The 18,763-nt window shown below is 43.9% G+C and overlaps 1 long non-coding RNA gene across 1 annotated transcript; it reads right to left on the bottom strand.

The window, feature by feature from the left end:
* Window positions 1-11,891: 11,891 nt before the first annotated feature.
* LOC309373635 lies at window positions 11,892-16,265 on the bottom strand. The gene is made up of 3 exons (XR_014170115.1): window positions 16,158-16,265; window positions 14,715-14,836; window positions 11,892-12,153 (listed from the first exon to the last, which is right to left on the bottom strand). It is a non-coding gene; the product is annotated as an uncharacterized lncRNA (long non-coding RNA).
* Between the last annotated feature and the right edge of the window lie 2,498 nt (window positions 16,266-18,763).

Below are 18,763 nucleotides of genomic sequence, written 5' to 3'. Positions count from 1 at the left end.
GAGTTTAAAACTGAGTCCAATTATAGCACTCCTTTGGAGTACCCCCCCCTTTCTTCTCTGTTTGTTAAAACAACTGAGATGTTTGGGGGCCCACGAGGTTAGAGGAGGTGGGAGAAATTTGTGGTTTTGTGAATTTGTAGTTAAAAGCCCATTGGAAGTCCTTAAAGATCCTTGGAATAAGTTTGTCACGAGGAGTCAGCGAGAAACTAGGAGGGAGTGCCTTAATGCCCGGGAGGGAATGTCTGAGAGCCTTCGTTAAAACTTCATTAACTTCATTAAGTCCCGGCACCGAGGAGGATAAGATAAGATGTTCAAAAGCACAGCAAAATAGTGAAAGGAAATAAAAACCAAAGGAAGGAGGAGAGCCAGCAACATTTAGTTAAAAGATCTCTTTGAGCTCCGATAAGAGCGTCTTACCTCGGCGCCATCTTGGTTTTATCTCCATCACACACACAATGCAGCATGATTTCCAGGGCAGATGAGACCTTCCTTTGTAGGGTGAAAGCAGGTGAAAATGGTTACCTACCATAGCTAAGTGGTACAGCATCTGCTTTGCTTGTAGATGGTTCCTGATTCAATCTCTGACATCTCCAGGTATGTCTAGGAATGTCCTCTGAAATCCTGGAGAGCAGCTGCCACTCAGCTAGATGAACAAATGGTCTGACTCAGATGGTATAAGGCAGTTCCCTATGCTCCTTTGTTCCTAAGAGGTGCCCCAAGCCTGTCTAGTACCTCTTTCGGACCCCAAGTGGCCAACATTCTCTCTCACACACACTAGGGCTGAGCAGGAAAAATGTAAAGGAGGAGTCAGGCCCTGATGAGGAGAGGCATGCCATGGCCACAGTACATGCTCAGTGACTCCTTACATTCCATCTGGGTTCCATTTATTGGAAGAGATGTGTGGGCAGGATGCTGTTTTGCTGTCCCCTTGTTGGGCTTGGTGGGTGCATGCGCTGCAGAAGTTCAGTCAAGTTCACCACACAAAACAGCCATTTGGCAGAGTTGTTTTTACTAGGTCAACACCAACATACACACACTATTTACAGATGTTAAAAGTAGTCTTCTCTCTCTGAGCCCAGAGAGGGTTCTTTGCTTCAAAGTCCTTGCTATGTTAAAGTCCAAACCAAATTCTAAACTCAGTTGCTTTCAAAGTCCTGCAACTGATAGAAGTATCTGATTTTTGAAGTCTGACAATTTTCCTAATTCTTCCACAAAAAGTCTTCACTCAAATCCACAGTTCCAACAGACTGCAGGAATTGTTGAGGGCTATCTCCTACCACAACCCACACAGAATGCTGTAACCTGAACCCTTTTATACATAAGGTTATTTGCCAAATCTTCCCAGTAACACAGATAAAAGAGTCACAAGATGCACGCAGGTGAGGAGTGAGTTATCACTGCTGACTCATGGAGAGTTAACCCATTAACTGCAATCCTTAACACCCCTAAATTGCCACCTGGGACACATTTCTCCTAGGACCACCAGACTAGGTGTTTCCAGGAGAACACCTGACACAACCTGAAACAGCTCGGGCAAAGAATCCTTGGTGCAGTGGGGAGGTCGGTACACCAATAGGAATCCTGTACTGCCCTATTGCCTAACTTCCAGAACATACACTCAGCAAACTGGGTTTCCCTAATAGGACTCTTGGTGAAAACTAATGACTTCCTAAAAATTCACACACAAGTGAGTCCCATGGAGTTCAGTGAGGCTTTCTCCCAGTTACAGTACGTAGGTGTAGCTTCAGTAAACATTGACTGATTAAACATTTACTGATTATTCAAAATATTTTTTGGGGGGGGAGGTTAAATCCCAGAAAAAATGTTAACCAAAGAGCAATGTATCAAGCAAATGTAATTAGCCCCTAAACATAGTGAGCTACCTGAACCCATAGATGTGCTCAAGGTGCAGAACCCTCTTCAGACCCTGAAGGGAAACATTCCTGTGACTGACAGGCAGTATGACCTTTCTGGATTGCCAAGATTGGTTTAAATCAGGGGAATGTGTGGCCCTCTAGAAGTTACTGAACGCCAACGTCCATCAGCCCCCCGCAACTCAGCTGTCAGAGATTATGGGACTCGTCTCAATGTCTGGTCAGCCAGATTCCCCAGCCCTAGTTTACTGGAAGTCTAACCTCCTCCCTTGGCTGGTCAGCAGAGCCTTAAGGCCTGCCTGCTGCATTTCAGGCCCTTTGCTCCAAATCTCAGGGTCCACTAGTCTGGGTTCTGCATCTGTGGCCTTTTCCTGACAGTTGTGGCAACTTCCCACAGCTGGGATGGAGATGAACTCACCACAGGAATTCTGTTATTCAGCAGCATCCCATGGTGATGGTAACATGTGCTCTATCCTCGAGAATATTTGTCTGAAGTGGTTAATTTCAATGGGATTAAGTGCCAATGATTTTAAATTGCTGATAATAACTTTTTCTGCTTGGGACATGGTGTAAGCATTAACCATTTGATATAATTTATTTTCTATGGTCTAATGGGTTTGTATCAGCAGGCCTAATGTCTGTTTCTATTTAATGTTCAGATGTTTAATTGCAAGGAAACACTTCAACACCATTAGATTAAAACAAGCTACCAGCTTCTCCTTGCCTGTGGTCTGGCAGGGCTCCAAACACTGTTTAAAGCAATCTCATATGTTTAATTCTTGCCACACGGCTTGCTTACTGCCCTGGGGAGAGAACCTAAACAATCCAATGTGACCATTTCAAACATTTCAGTAACATCCCCCTCTAAAGGGCTCATAAAAATTTACTGTGTCAAATCACAGTGGCATTGGCATTGGTACAAAGATGAAATAATTCTGTCAAGTCTCACTGTATGACATGCTAAATGAACATAGCAGCAACTTTCAAGCATATGGTCAAATACACAAAAATTGGTGTTGAACCTCAGAATAAACTGGATTCTGTGGCAGACTTGGAGGACTGGGTCCCATGGATTTGTTTCTGATTGGATTCCAGATAATCTCAAATCTGTATTTAATCTGAAATGAATGTGGTGTGACCTGCAAGCAGCACTAAATCGGCCCAGAGCCTCCATGGTCAAGGGTGATGACATTATCTCCTCATGCCAAAGTTTAGATGTCATGGTGTGGTTGGGCAAGTCGTGCAGCTATTATTGCAATTTACCCAGATGATGCTGGAATCAGACAAAGGGTCACTAAGGTTGAGGGTGTCTAGATTTGCCACTGGTACATCTGTGCAACTCTGATGTTGCTTTTGCACTTCTTTGCAGGTAACCTAAACTTATTCCAGTTTTGGAAGGGCAGCCCCATCACTCTGTCCCATCACATCTGCTGCTGATGGCTACACTCTTGGTCCTGGAAGCCTCTGATCCACTGCACATCCTTCATAACACACCTTCATAGTTTTTACTTCATTTACAAATATGCACACAGAGCATAGGTGGAGGCAAATGGGCACTCCAACAACAGAATGTAGGCCTCCAGGGAGCCCCAGTTCCAGCTATTTCACAAAGCTAGAAATATATACTTCTCTCTCCTTACCTCTCTGTCACTGCATGTACACACTTTTGGTCTGAAAGTCTCCCCCCCACCAAGTAATTGTCTGTAGCCATGAAAGGGACCTTAAGTTGTCAAAGGCTGAGTCTGCATATTCACTAGGGCTCTGTGCATAGCCAACTCACTGGGTCATCACCTTGTCGTGGTGAGCGGGCTTGCATGTTCCTATGACCCTTGTGAGTGAAGCCGTTGGGAATCTCGTACTCCCAGCAGGGTCACCCAAGGTGGTAAGGTCAAAGGGAAGGAGCTAGACAAAGAATGATCCAAGAAGTCCTCAACGGCAGAACAGGCGGATGATAAAAAGCAGTATGTTACAACGGCTGTGAAGGTGGATGAAGGCTGCAGCAGATATGAATATACCGGTTTGTCGTGACTACTTCATGCCATTGGAACAGAGCCCTACTGCGAAGACTGTGTGTTGGTCAGTGTGCACTGATCTACACACATAAAACAAATTCACGCACAAATTCCCAAAACCCTTCCTAAACCCAAACCCCAAAAGTCCCATGGCGATCGGAAATGGTAACGGGGGCAGGATGGTGAAATCTGGAAGCCCCTAGTCATGAACCGGCACATGGGCAGTGGATACAGATTCAATCTTTCTGACTCAAGGAACGAGGCAGTTGAGCAGCTTGGCAGCTGTATCCATGACTGAGCAGCCCTATTTAGGATCCATTCTGCTCACCCTGAAAAGGGGCAGGGGCTAGAAAAGGTGCCCTAAGCGTAGTCTGCCTCCCTTTTCCCTGACTGGATTACCCTTTGAGGTCACCATCCAGCGGTCGTAAAAGACAATTGAACTTTGGAACATGGAATATACGGACTTTGTCAGATAGCACAGACAGTGAGCGTCCTGAATGCAGAACTGCCATAATTGCAAGAGAGCTGTGACGTTTTAACTTCAATATTGCAGCGCTTCAAGAGACTCAAAGAGCAGGTGAGGGACAACTGAAGGAAGAAAAAGGAGGCTATACTTTCTTCTGGAAAGATCTATCTGAACAAGAACATCAAATACATGGGGTAGGCTTCGCTATCAAAAATGATCTTGTGGAGCTCCTGTCAGAAGTCCCTACTCGCATTCATGAGCGACTCTCAACCCTTCAAATAAAGCTCATCAAAAACCGACAAGCTACTATTGTAAGTGCTTATGCACCAACACTGGATACCGATGAAGACATTAAAGAAAAAATTTACTCTCAGCTGGATACCGTCCTATCAGAGACGCCTAAGGAAGATAAAATTATCATCCTGAGTGATTTTAATGCAAGAGTTGGGCGAGATTTCGATCTGTGGCCTGGGACTATTGGGAAAGAAGGAATTGGTAACAGCAACTAGAACAGAATCTTACTTTTGATGATATGTGCAGTGCACAACCTTGTTGTTACCAACATACTCTTTCAACAGAAAAATAAATTTAAAACTTCATGGAGGCATCCTTGGTCAAACCACTGGCACCTCTTAGACTATGTTATTGTCCATGCTAAAGATCGCCATGATGTGCTCCTTACCAGAGCTATGACCAGTGCCAACAACTGCTGGACAGATCACTGACTAATACGCTCCACAATGCCTATCAAGATTATACCTCAACGCAGGCTTCAAGGGAGGAAACCAGGGCGCAAAAACACTCAAGCCCCCATTAAGTGGGATTGCTTCCAAACGACTCTTAAGGACCATCTGCTTTCAGAATTCCCTGATAACATCAAGGAACACTGGACCAAGCTACAAACACCCATTACTGCAGCCTGTGAACAAACGATTGGATACCAAACCAAGAAACACCAGGACTGGTTTGATGAGAATGACAGTGAGACTGAATGACAGTGAGATTGATTGACAAAAAAAGGAAGGCCTTTCAGATCTGGCAAAGAGATAGAAACTGTGCCACTAAGAAAAAAACCTATGCCAACGCTAAGGCTGAGGTTCAAAGATGAACCAAAGAACTAAAAAACACCTGGTGGATAAAAAAAGCTCAAGCACTTAGCCGACACTCATGATGCACAGAGTTTCTTTAAAACCACAAAGACCAGAGTGGAAATACATATTAGCAGTACTAACTAACATGAAATTTGGCCCCAACTTCCTACAAACCCTCAAACAAATATTTTTTTTTTTAAATAATTTTTATTAAGGTTTTCCAAATTAAAACAAATAAAATCCAATTCATAAACTTTTTCCAATATCCAGGACTTCCCCTCCCCACCCCCTCTTGTGTTCCAAATCTTCCAAAAAAGCAATGATATTCAACAAATTCTTATTCCCAAAATACACTCATCATCAATAACTCAATTTATCCAAATTTCCATCCCCTAAGGTCGACCTATTCCCTTCCACGAGTTCCCCCCTTTCAGATATAATACAGATGAAAATAGAATAAAAACAAACAATAATTTTACAACCTTTGGATTCCAAATTTCCCTCCCCTCTTTCCCTGTTGCGTTCCCCCTATCCCTCCACTTCTAGTGTCTTCCTAATGAACCCACCTTTCACTAAACCCACATCCCTCTGGTTCTTTACCGGTCTTTTTTTTTTTAAAAAAATGGCATATATTAAACTTCTGGCATTTTTAAAATTACAGATGTCCAATCATAGAAGGAGTCTATCAAAAGGGGCCCATTTCTTCTATCCAGATTTTTATATCCAGGAGTATAAACTCCAATTTTATATCCATAAGCTTGTCAAATCTGGATATCCCAAATGTTCCCACATTCTGTCCAGTTCTTGTTGTTTCCTTGTTCTTGTCAATCACTCTCCTCCTTTTTACTTCCCTGTTCCCTCACAGAAATGTTCTTTTTCCAAAGGCTTCTAGTGTCTCTACAGAGGCTTGTTATTCAGGAGCAAAACATTACATCATGTTCCTTTCATTTTTCAACAGATTAATCCATTGTTTCCAGTAAAGTGTAGGCCTCTGTAGACAAAATAATGTTCCATTTCTGCAGTTTCCCAGGAGATTAAAAGTTCTATCCAACTGTTCAAGTTTCCCGTCGAAAACACATGCAATGTCCCTCAGCTCCTCTAGGTGGATTACAATAACAAAGTTCCCTTCCAGATCACATCCGCCAGTCCAAATAACTTATAAATCCTTATTTGAAACAATTTATCTCCAATTTATAACAAATGTAGCCGGCAAAGTCCTCATAACAAAGTCTCAATTTCATTCTTCCGTTTTGACAGCTCTTTGACAGCTGTCAAAACCTCCGTTGTTCTTCTCCAGGCATTTTCACGAATCGCTCCAGGGATTCCGGGGGGGTTACTTTTTAATACAAATTCCACTTTTCTCCTCCAGCTCAATCTTATAAATTTCCCTCGCAAAGTTGCTAGTTCGGCAAGATAAGGTTCTTCTCGATCTTAGTTATCCAGTCCTTTGTTTTGGCTCTTCTACAATTCGGGGGGGGGCTGACTTCCTTTTTTCCACCTCCCCCATTCGCTCCAAATTCTAAAAATTTATCCCTCTTTTTAGTCCATATTCCAATTACTCACGGGTTCTTCTTTTGGGTCCAAATTTTCAATAGAAGAAGTCAGCGCTCTCCGCCGGATGGCATGCGGCTGCGCTCGGCAGGGATAGCAGAGGACTCAAAGCACCACGCTCCTCCCCGGCACCCGATCCGTAGCCTTTAAAAAGGCTCCTTCACGAATCGAGAGGGCGCTGACGGTGCCAGCCGAGTCTCCATGTCCACGGCCTCCGTGGCCGTGGTTTTTAAGGGTCCCCGCATCGCCGGTGCGGTAGGACCCAGCCCCTGCCGAGCAGGCTCCCTCCGGAGCTCGGAGGGAGCCCGCCATTCGGCGATGGCGCCGACCCGGAAGTCCTCAAACCCTCAAACAAATATACTCCCAAGCCTCAGCAAAATGCAGAACTAACAATATGGATTCTAATACTATAGCTATCCAAAGAGGCACGAAACAAGGATGCCCACTGTCTCCCTTCTTATTTATCCTGGCTCTGGAAACCTTAGCAATCCGCATCCGAGCAGCCACAGACATCAAGGGAGTGGAAATAAAAGGCAGAACCTATAAATTAGGGCTCTTTGCAGATGACCTAATGGTCACAACACCAGACCCCATAAGCACAGCAACCTCCCTAATCAGAGAACTCAACACATTTGCAATGGTGTCGGGCCTACAGGTAAATTTTACAAAGTCAGAAGCTATGTGCTTCAACACCCCTCCTCACACCCAAAAAGAGCTCACGAAGGTCACCAAAATAAAACTCTGCCACACCAAGTTCAGATACCTAGGGGTACAAATAAACCTCAATAAATTGTACCTCCACAACTACAAGCCCCTGTGGCGACAAATTAACAAAGACCTAAAGAGATGGAATAACATGAATTTCACTCTCTCAGACAAAATAGCCATGATCCAAATGATCACACTCCCAAAACTAACCTACCTATTCCAAACCCTCCCAATCTGGATTCCCCCAACCCAACTCCACAGATGGCAGAGAAAACTACACTCTTTTATCTTCTCACATAAAAAACCAAGAATAAGCCCCAAATACCTGCACCTCCCCACCTCAGAAGGAGGATGGGGAATCCCCAACATAGAAGCATATTACATTGCCAACCAAATACGCCATATAATCCCATATATACTAGAAGATGAGACAAAACAATGGGTACACCTAGAGAGGGACACAATTGAAAATACCTGCACCACAGCATACCCACTCCTCCCAAACAAACTAAAGAAAATTCCCACAACACTTAACAGGTATACACAGACCATGCTCAAAGCATGGAAAACACAAATAGGCAAACTATCCCCAACCCCATCCCCACTAATCCCCCTGGCGTACCACCCATTATTCCACCATGCAGCACAAAACCTCCAGATAAAAACCTGGCGATCCAAAGGCTTATATCGCCTAATAGACTTTTATAAAAATAACAAACCCTTGTCAACACAAGAAATACAAGACAAACTAGAAGACACCCAAATGCCCTGGTTAACACAACACCAACTACATGCCCTCTTAAACAACCCAACAATAAAATCAGCAGCAACTAGGCCCCTGACAACCTTTGAAAACCTCCTCCTAACAACAAAGGGAAACGGTAAAGGGGCGGTATCCGCAATATACAAAATACTACTCCAAACCCCCGCAAATCCCCTAGACGCAATCAAAAAGCAATGGGAGAATGACATAGGCTATGAGATTAACCCCACTCAATGGACCAGAATGTGGTCTAAACCCCCCTTTAAATCCATATCAACGAAAAGAAAAGAACTCACACTGAAACTCACCTACAGGTGGTACCTAACACCAAGGAAACTAGCGCTAATATGCCCAGGAACCTCACCAAAATGATGGAGAGGGTGCACCTCCACAGGCACATACCTCCACGTGTGGTGGGAATGCCCCAAAATCCAACTATTCTGGACAACAGCCATACGAGAAATATGTAAAATAACTAAGCAAGTATTAGACATCACCCCAGAATTGGCCCTACTAAACATCTTCCAAGACCACAATGCCCATTTACACCACAAAGCACTCATAACCCACCTACTTTCAACAACCAGAAACATCATAACCAGATACTGGAGAGACCTGTCAGGAGTAAGCATGGACCAATGGTACCAAATAGTATGGGAAACAGCCCTACTAGAAAAATTAACTAATAAACTGAAACTGACACGGGGACAAACAAAAGAAGACACCTTCACCCCTTTATGGCTCCCCTTTATCACATACACAGCCCAAGAGGACAACGACAATAATCCACCAACAGCATACAAATCAATATGGCTAACCTGGTCCAAAACACCCACCCACCTCACTCACACATGAAAACAAAGATCACCACAGCCAATCACAAACAAACAATCACACCCTAGGCCAACCCCAACCTCTCTCACCACCAAAGGAACACAAGTGAACAACACAAGCACGCTGACACCAAACTCTACATACATTAAGCATAATAGAAACACCACTACCCGACCCCACCCCCATCCATCTCCCCTCCCTCCACCCCCTTTCTTTTTTTCTTTCTTTTTCTCTTCTCTCCCTAATGCCTCATCAAATGAAATGGATTTGTAAAAATGTTACATGGAAGAAAAAAATACGAGGCATTACACTTACACTGTAAAACAAGAAAACCCTTTATATAAAAAAAACCACAAAGACCATCTATGGGCCAATAAATCATGGTATATGCCCCCTATGCTCAGCAGACGGTATCACACTTCTAAAAGATAAAGAAGCTATTACCCTGTGCTGGAAAGAACATTACCAATATCTCCTTAACTGCAACTCCCCCATAGCTGCTGAGGTCCTCTCACAAATTCCGCAAAAACAAGATAGCTTGCAGTATCTCCAAATCTGGGAGAGTTGTTTACAGCTATTAACCAAATGAAAAACAACAAAGCCAGTAGACCTGATGGGATACCTGCCGAAATCTTCAAAGTGGGAAGAATTGAACTTACACAACAACTTCACAAGCTCATCGAAAAAATCTGGGAAAGAAAAGAGACCCCAGCAGACTTTAGGGATGCCAAAATTATCAAACTCTTTTAAAAAGGTGACAGAACTGATTGTGGAAACTATTGAGGCATCTCTCTATTAGCTGCGGCTGGCAAAATTCTTGCGAGGATCTTAGCAAACTGTCTCTTAACAATATCCAAGGTGACCCTTCCTGAATTCCAAAATGGTTTTTGACCTTCTAGGGGGACTGTAGACATGATTTTCACCGCTCGACAGCTTCAAGCAAAATGCAGAGAGCAAAACAAACCCCTGTATATGGCCTTTATTGACCTAAGGCTTTCAACACTGTAAATCGTAATGCCCTGTGGACTGTCCTTCTGAAAATTGGCTGCCCAGATGAATTTGAAAACATTATTCAGCTCCTCCATGATAATATGGCAGCAACAATCGCAGATAACAATGGCTCTCAAAGTGAACCATTCACAGTGGGATCAGGTGTTAAACTCTATTGCCCCAACTCTATTCATTATTTTCATTGCCATGATCCTGCACTTTGTTGAAGGGAAACTCCCCACCAGAGTAGAAATCATATATCGAACAGATGGAAAGCTCTTCAGTCTGAGCAGGCTGAAAGCAAAGAGTAAGTTTACCATAACTTCCGTTATAGAGCTTCAGTTTGCTGATGACAGCGTAGTGTGCGCACGCTCAGAGGATGACCTCCAAACCATCCTAAATATCCTAAATATCTTTGCAGAAGCTTATGAAAAGCTTGGCCTATCACTCAACATCCAAAAAACCAAAGTGCTGCACCAACAAGTACAACAAGTTCTCTGTGGCACCACAAATCCAACTCAATGGTGTAATGTTGGAAAATGTCAATCACTTCTCCTACCTAGGCAGTTATCTTTCCACAAGGGCCAACACTGATGGCGAAATCCAGCATTGGCTGAGCTCTGCGAGTGTGGCTTTCTCCTGATTGAAGTGCAGAGTGTTTGAGGACCAGGACATTCACAGGAAAACCAAAATGCTTTTTTACAAAGCTATTGTACTACGAACCTTACTATATGCTTGTGAAGCATGGACCACTTATAAACGCCATCTCCAACTCCTCAAAAGATTCCACCAACGGTGTCTCTGAAATTTTTTACACATCACTTGGGAAGACAGGCAAACTGATATGAGTATACTGGAAGAAGCAAAGATCACCAGTGTTAAAGTAATGATTCTTCAACATCAACTTCGTTGGACTGGTCATGTTGTGCAGATGCCTGATGATCCTCTTCCAAAATAACTACTCTATTCTGAACTTAAAAATGGAAAGCGTAATGCTGGTGGTCAACAAAAGAGGTTTAAAGACTGTCTCAATGCAAATCTAAAAAAATGCAGTATAAACACTGACAACTGGGAAACACTGGCCTGTGAGCGCCCCAGTTGGAGAAGGTGTCCTGGGCTTTGAAGACACTCGAACTCAGGACGCAAGAGAGAAACATGCTAAGAGGAAGGCACGCTTGGCAAATCCACACCGTGATCAACTCCCACCCAGAAACCAATGTCCCCACTGTGGAAGGATGTGTGGATCCAGACTTGGCCTCCACAGTCACTTATGGACTCACTGCTAAAACCGTGTTTATGGAAGACAATCTTACTTGGCTACAAGTGATCGCCAAAGAAGAAGAAGAAGTGCATAGCCCAAATAGCAATGGGAATCAGGGTGATTTGGCTCAGGGTCTCACATTCCTGAACTGGAATACTCTCTTGATAGACAAGCATCTTAAAGTGGATCAGGGACCCTCTAAGCTTCCAAGTCACTCTGTGACAGTGCTACAGTGGTCATGAAATGCGCGTATCTAAGGCTACACTACAATACTTAGAAAAATGATCACAGTATTTTATGCACTACATTATTTTGATACAAATTTTAAATGTTGTCACCATAATATGAAAGCATAGTTTAAATATCAGAATGCTTCCATCTAGTATGAATCCTGGCTGGGAGAAGGAGGCTCCCTTCTTCTTGAGGCTGGCAGTGGATGTTCAGCATTAGTCTCTGTGCCTTTACAACATCCTTCACTGGCTGGCTGCATGGATCTGACAAGATGAATAGGCTTTCAAGATGAATAGGCTTATGAAAACCTTGTGCCTTACTTGGTGAGGCAAGCTTGAGATCTATCAGCATCTCCATCAATGTGACGCAATGCTGGAAGAGGAAGCAAAATGGTCAACAGAGCTTTCTTGGCAAATGACAGAGCCTGTTGGAGAGAAACTATCTGGAGTAACATCTGGCCCCCAGCCAGAGTCTCTTCCTGGAGAGAGAGAGGGGAAGAAGGAGTCTGAGGAAACAAGGAGGGATGATTGGCATGTGCCCAATTCACTCCCCCCGCCCTCTCTATTGCACAACACAATGTAGATATGAGACCCAAGGCCAGAGCTCTAGGCATGGGGTAGGGGTTGCTTAGCCTTCCAGGCATATCATTTAGTGCCTTCCTTGGTTTTTCAGGGGGACAGTACATAGTTAGGCCTGAAGGAGCATCTCCACCCCCATTGTTCAGCCCGGACACTGAGGTCCAGCGCCAAGGGCCTTCTGGCGGTTCCCTCGCTGCGAGAAGCCAAGTTACAGGGAACCAGGTAGAGGGCCTTCTCGGTGGTGACGCCCACCCTGTGGAACGCCCTCCCACCAGATGTCAAAGAGAACAACAACTGCCAGACTTTTAGAAGACATATGAAGGCAGCCCTCTTTAGGGAAGCTTTTAATGTTTAACAGGCTACTGTATTTTAATACTTTGTTAGAAGCCACCCAGAGTGGGCAGGGTATAAATAAATTATTATTATTATTATTATTATTATTATTATTATTATTATTATTATACTTATGGAAAGCAAGAGAAAGCATGTAGCCTGTATTTTATCTGTTCAGCAAGCATTATACTTGATTTTACCTTCTAGCATTTAGGCACAGTGGTACCTTGGGTTACATACACTTGAGCTTACAGATGCTTCAGGTTACAGACTCCACTAACCTAGAAATAGTAAGAACTTTGCTTCAGGATGAGAACAGAAATCGTGCGACGGAGGGGGTGGGAGGCCCCATTAGCTAAAGTGGCACCTCAGGTTTAAAACAGTTTCAGGTTAAGAACGGACCTCCAGAACAACCCTTTTAAACATGGGGACAGGTAACATTAACACTTGACACAGAATTTGTTAGACCTTTGCTTGCATCATGCATCCAGGATAAGTTGCCATAATTTAAGAAGGAAATAGCCAAATTGGAGAGAATTCAGAGGAAAGCTATAAATATGCTAAACAGTTATTAAGGCATGTTATAAACTTTAAGGGAAGTTGAAAGATTAAATGAATCTCTGTTCACTAAAATTTGCTCTTATCTTTCCATTTCATCTGCTAAGATGTTGGTTCAAAAATCACGCTTTTGTTTGATCCCATCTTGATTGCTGCAGTGCCCGTCTCTCTGATATTCTTCCTCTTAGTCCTGGATTTGGCAGCTTGGTATCCATTGTCTTGCTTGCATTAAGGGTCAAGACTGCAGCAGGTCTTGAGCTGCTCATAAGTTGACAGGAGTCAGGTAGGAATTTACTGTAACTGACCATTGGTAAAAGGAGTGCCATGCAGAGACACCAAGCTCTCTGAACAAGGGATTGTCCTAACACCAACAGGCCAGAGCAGGTCAGATGATACACCCCACTCCCAACAAAATCTTCTGAAAGAAGCTTGCCAACTGATCTGAGTATCTGGGTGCTTGCTTCTGCTGGCAGCAGACCCTGCCATTCAGTGTCACAGAAGAAGGCCACACAATTATAGCACTTGAATAAGTTAAAGATGATAATATATTCACACTCTATTCTGTCTTATCATTATCTTGAGAGTAGGCACATCACACCACTTTCTTTTTCTTTCTTTTTCTTTTTTTGCCACCATCTTAAGTTGCCCATTCTAAATTAATTTGATTTTTTCAAATTGCTTCTCCAACGAATGAGCTCATACAGAATTTGAAAACTTGATACCAGGGATGTCTGTCACAGACGAGCTCCTTTCATCGATAAGGACAAAGCAAACGAAAAAGAATGAGTATGGATAAAGGTTTTAATAAAACTAAGAATGTTTCACTTATTTTAAAATTACAGTGAGGGCGTAAAGTAGAACAAAGAGATATTTTCAACAGAGAGCCAATCGTATGATGGGTGCCTCCTTTGCTTTGCATTTATATTACTGTTTCCACTGCCTGACCCTTGCTTTGCCGCACCATAACAAAGTCATGTTGTACAACAGAAAATTAGCAGCCTGTGTCCAAAGAATTGGACTGGAGATGTAAAGGATAGGCAGAACTACACTAAGTACTAATCCTGGCAGAGGGGACTTGCTTGGTGGTTCTGCCACCCTCAGAAGCTTAGGGTGGGGGTGGGCCAGGAGAGGGCATTCTCTGCGGCAGCCCCTAAATTGTGGAACTTCCTCCCCACAGAGGTGTGTCTAGCAACCTCGGTAAACTGTTACAAGTATGTATTTGAACTCACATGCGTGACCAGCACTCACATGTCTTCACAGACACTAATGAGAGGTTTAGGATGTTTTGCTGGAGTTATAACATGTGTCTGTTATGAACACGTGTCTACCCTCAACCTTATGGCCACAGGAATTTCTTACACAAGAGGACTAAAGAAACCTTGGTTTATTATACTAAATGACAGAATAAATGTAAATACTGCTTCTGACAGCAACATTACAGTTTAAGCAGGCAGCAAACCATACCTTGAGTGGAAGAGCGGAAGAATCCAGTCTGAGATCAGACGGGAACCAGGGTCACAAGAGTTCATAATGGAAGGTCTCCTGTCATATTAGAGTTATGATGATTTTCTTACCTATGCCATCATCTACAGTCATAAGTACAAAATAAGTTCAGATGGACAAACACACCTATTCACAATACAGCTTTCAGCAAATGCTGAAGATACACCTCTTTATGTTTCGGACCCATCGTATTTTCATGTGATTTCATTCTTGGTAATTTAATTTGTTTTAAATGTTGTATTTTAAATTGTTGTAACCCTCCCTGGGACCTTTGAGTGAAGGGTGGGTAATAAATTAAATGATGATTATGATGACGACAACGATATTTGAATGGTGACAAAGCACACCTGTGAAAGAAGAATTAATGGAAGTGAACATTCCTCAGGTCTGGCTCATAAGATCATAAGAGTGCTGCTGGATCAGACCAGAAAGCCATCTACTCCAGCACCCTTCCTATTCCAGCAGCAGCTGGCCAGATGCCAGGTAGCCCACACCTGGGGGATGAAGGCAGCAGGACTCTCCTTATACTTATTCTTCTGAAATATACTCGGAGTCGAGTGTGGATTTCATGCTCTTTATTCAGCTCATAGTAGTGAGGAATGGAAGTTCCCCTAAAACATCTGCTTTATATACATTATTTACACAATGGGCCGCACATGATTGGCTAATTCTGGGATTCTCCTGTAGGCCAATCAAGTTGCGGATTCACTTCCACCTGGAGCTGGATTGGGTGGCTCCTGCGGACCAATCATACTGCTGCATTCTGGATCCTATTGTTCTAGGACCAATCAGACTGCTGCCTTTTGGATCCTATTCAACTCAGTACATAACATCTTCCAAAAATATAAGAATTAGAACCCTGAGGAAATTTAAAGGCTTTTGCCTGGCACTAAAAGGACATCCGAGTTGGTGCCGGGTAATTCTTCCAACAATATCAAACTACTTCAAATAATCATGGCTTCCTCCCACCCTCAAAAAGAAATCATTGGAACTATAGATCATTAAAGGTGCTAATAATTATTGGGAGGCCCCTATCCCCCCTCAGAAGGGGGGGAGCAGGGAGTCTCCTAACAGTTCTCACCACCCTTCACAAGGAACATGGGCCTTACTCCCATGGAACAATAGGATTGCAGCCTTCGTCTTCCTCACCTCCTGCAGTGACAGCAGAAAGGTAAAGGGAGCCCACTACAGGGTGGGCAGGGGTGATTCTTATTTGATCACGTTTTGCATCAAAGCAAGTTCCATTGATACCTGGCATGTAGTGGAGGGGCAGAGGTGTGCGGCAGAACAGTTCCCTTGCCTCCCACCTGTTAAGGACTCCACCCATTCCGCTCTGACCCAACTGATTAGCCAGTGTTTCTGCTACTGTGGTTGCTGAGCAAGTTTCAGCTGCTTTCTCTTCACCTCCCCGTGGACCAGCTTCTTGCATGAACAAATGGTCTGGCACTCAGGTGGGACAGATCCTTTGGGTAATGCAATGTGTCCAGCAAGCTCATACGATCCAAAATTTAAAAGTTCCGGGAGAAACAAAAAGTAGCATAAAATGAAACAGAATTCCAAACCACCTTATCCTTGAAAGGCACACATAAGATCAATAATCTACCTTGCAATTGTAAGGGTCTCCTCTAAGCTGTTCAATGACAGGCAAAATCACAGAGGAAAAAGTTGCATTTTATCCCCTGGGAACAGGGAGGGGAAGACTGACAGGTGGTGAGGGACAGCTGTCTCCCTAGTGGCTTGTCAGACTACACACACATTCACTCTGATCAGCTATTATTTTCAATGCAAGGAAGAAGAGTTAAAAGGTGCTAAAAGAGAGCCAGTGTGGTGTAGTGGTTAAGAGTGGTAGTCTCGTAATCTGGGGAACCGGGTTCGCATCTCCGCTCCTCCACATGCAGCTGCTGGGTGACCTTGGGCCAGTCACACTTCTCTGAAGTCTCTCAGCCCCGCTCACCTCACAGAGTGTTTGTTGTGGGGGAGGAAGGGAAAGGAGAATGTGAGCCGCTTTGAGTCTCCTGAAGGGGAGTGAAAGGCAGGATATCAAATCCTGCTTGGCAGGGGGTTGGACTCGATGGCTCTTGTGGTCTCTTCCAATTCTATGATTCTATGAACTCTTCTTCTTCTTCCTGCTAGGGAGAAGGGGGAAGGCTAATCCTGTATACAGTGGTACCTAGGGTTAAGAACTTAGTGCGTTCCAGAGGACCCTTCTTAACCTGAAACTGTTCTTAACCTGAAGCACCACTTTAGTTAATGGGGCCTCCCGCCGCTGCTGCACTGCCACCGTGTGATTTCTGTTCTCATCCTGAAGCAAAGTTCTTAACCCGAGGTACTATTTCTGGGTTAGCAGAGTCTGTAACCTGAAGCGCCTGTAACCCAAGGTACCACTGTATTGGAGAAAAATGAAAGGTGAATGGCATGACAGCTTCCTTGCAATGGAGAAGCCTGTCTTTTGTTTATGTTGGGGACAGACATCACAGAGCCCTCCAGATGACCACAGTTCCCATCAGCCCCAGCCAGCAAGGGCAAGAGTGATGAGTGGTGGGAGTGGGAGTCCAACAACATCTGGAGGGTGACAGATAGGCTACAGATAATACTAACCCATTCATGAGTCTTGATAGGTATTTTATGATTGTTCTCCAAATGGTGTTGAATTTCACTGCTGATGAACAAAAGTGAGGTGCCTGGCTCTGATAAATTGGGATTATTGAATATGCGCATGCATATTTGGATGCAAATTTACAGTACGCTATACCAAAGTGGCACTTAAATGGCTTTTTTTCTGGACCTGTTGCAAATTCCATTATGCCCCTACCACCAGGAGCTGTGCTTCAAATTTGCAAAGGTAGATCCTAAAGCTTATTGTCAGATTCCAGCTATTTCCAGTATTCAGCAGGAATGAAGGATGAATTCCCCTCAGCTCATTTGGAACTGGTTCCATACTTAATAAGCAGCAGTCAGCTAGGGCTCCTCACTGGAGAAGGGAAAGCACCATCTAGCTTGAAGAAGGCAATGGTGCAGCCCCGGCTGGATTCATCAGTGAAATAATCCCTGCCACCTTCACATGTGACCAGCAGCCCAAATGATCATTTCCAGCTACGTCTAAAGCAAAATCACCCAATCAAATGCCAGAAAGAGACTGTCTGGAGCTCTGAAAACCATCACAAACCAAACTCCCAACCAGTTATCTCTTCCTTCACCAAAGCAGCCTTTGTGATCCTGCAAAGTTAGGCTGCAGCTAGAGAAGATGCAGCATCCCCCCTTGCCTCTCTCCACCTGGCTTGGGGCGGGGCCTGACAGGCTCTGAAGGGCTGGTGCTGCTGCTGCTGCTGCTGCCCAGGAGGACTGGCCTCTCTCCACCTGGCTTGGGGCGGGGCTTGACGGGCTTCACAAGGACTGCGGCTGCTGCTCAGCAGAGAGGGCTCCTCTTTTAAATTGTTTTTCATTTCTATCTGGTTTTAAATGAGACCATCTTGGCTGTGAGCCCTGGAAGACCTGCACCCTGCCTTGCTGGCCTTTTCCCATCTAGCCTGGGAGAATGGAGTGCTGACTGACTCCAGCTACAAAAGCTGCAGCTGTTGAAGAGATTCTTGGGCTGGAGTATTGTTTACGGGAAGTTGAGAGAGCTTGTTGCTGTTATTGATATTATTGTTATATCTTTAGTTTTAGATCTTATGATTGACGTGGAAATCGTTTCCATTTGGTTGTGTACTTTTTGATGTGTTTTATTTATTGTTTCTTCTGTTATGTTTGTAATTAGGTAAATCTTGTCATGTTGTAAGCCTCCTTGAGCATAGTTTCAACTATGGAAAGCTGCATTCAAATAAAATGATGATAACGATGATTGATGATGATGAAGAAGACCTCCCTGGACCCAAAAGTGTTTAGTTAATATCACTCAGTGGGACAAGGTGGCAGTCGAGAAGATGGTGGCATTCCAACTTCAGGCATGCTTAGAGGAAATTGATTACTTGGATCCATTCCAGTCTGGCTTCAGGCATGGTCATGGCACT

This window comes from Podarcis melisellensis (genome assembly GCF_964234715.1).
Source record: "Podarcis melisellensis genome assembly, chromosome: 7".
Lineage (NCBI taxonomy): Eukaryota > Metazoa > Chordata > Lepidosauria > Squamata > Lacertidae > Podarcis > Podarcis melisellensis.
Note: the sequence above shows the minus strand (reverse complement) of the source record. Positions and strands in the feature narration are given on the sequence as shown.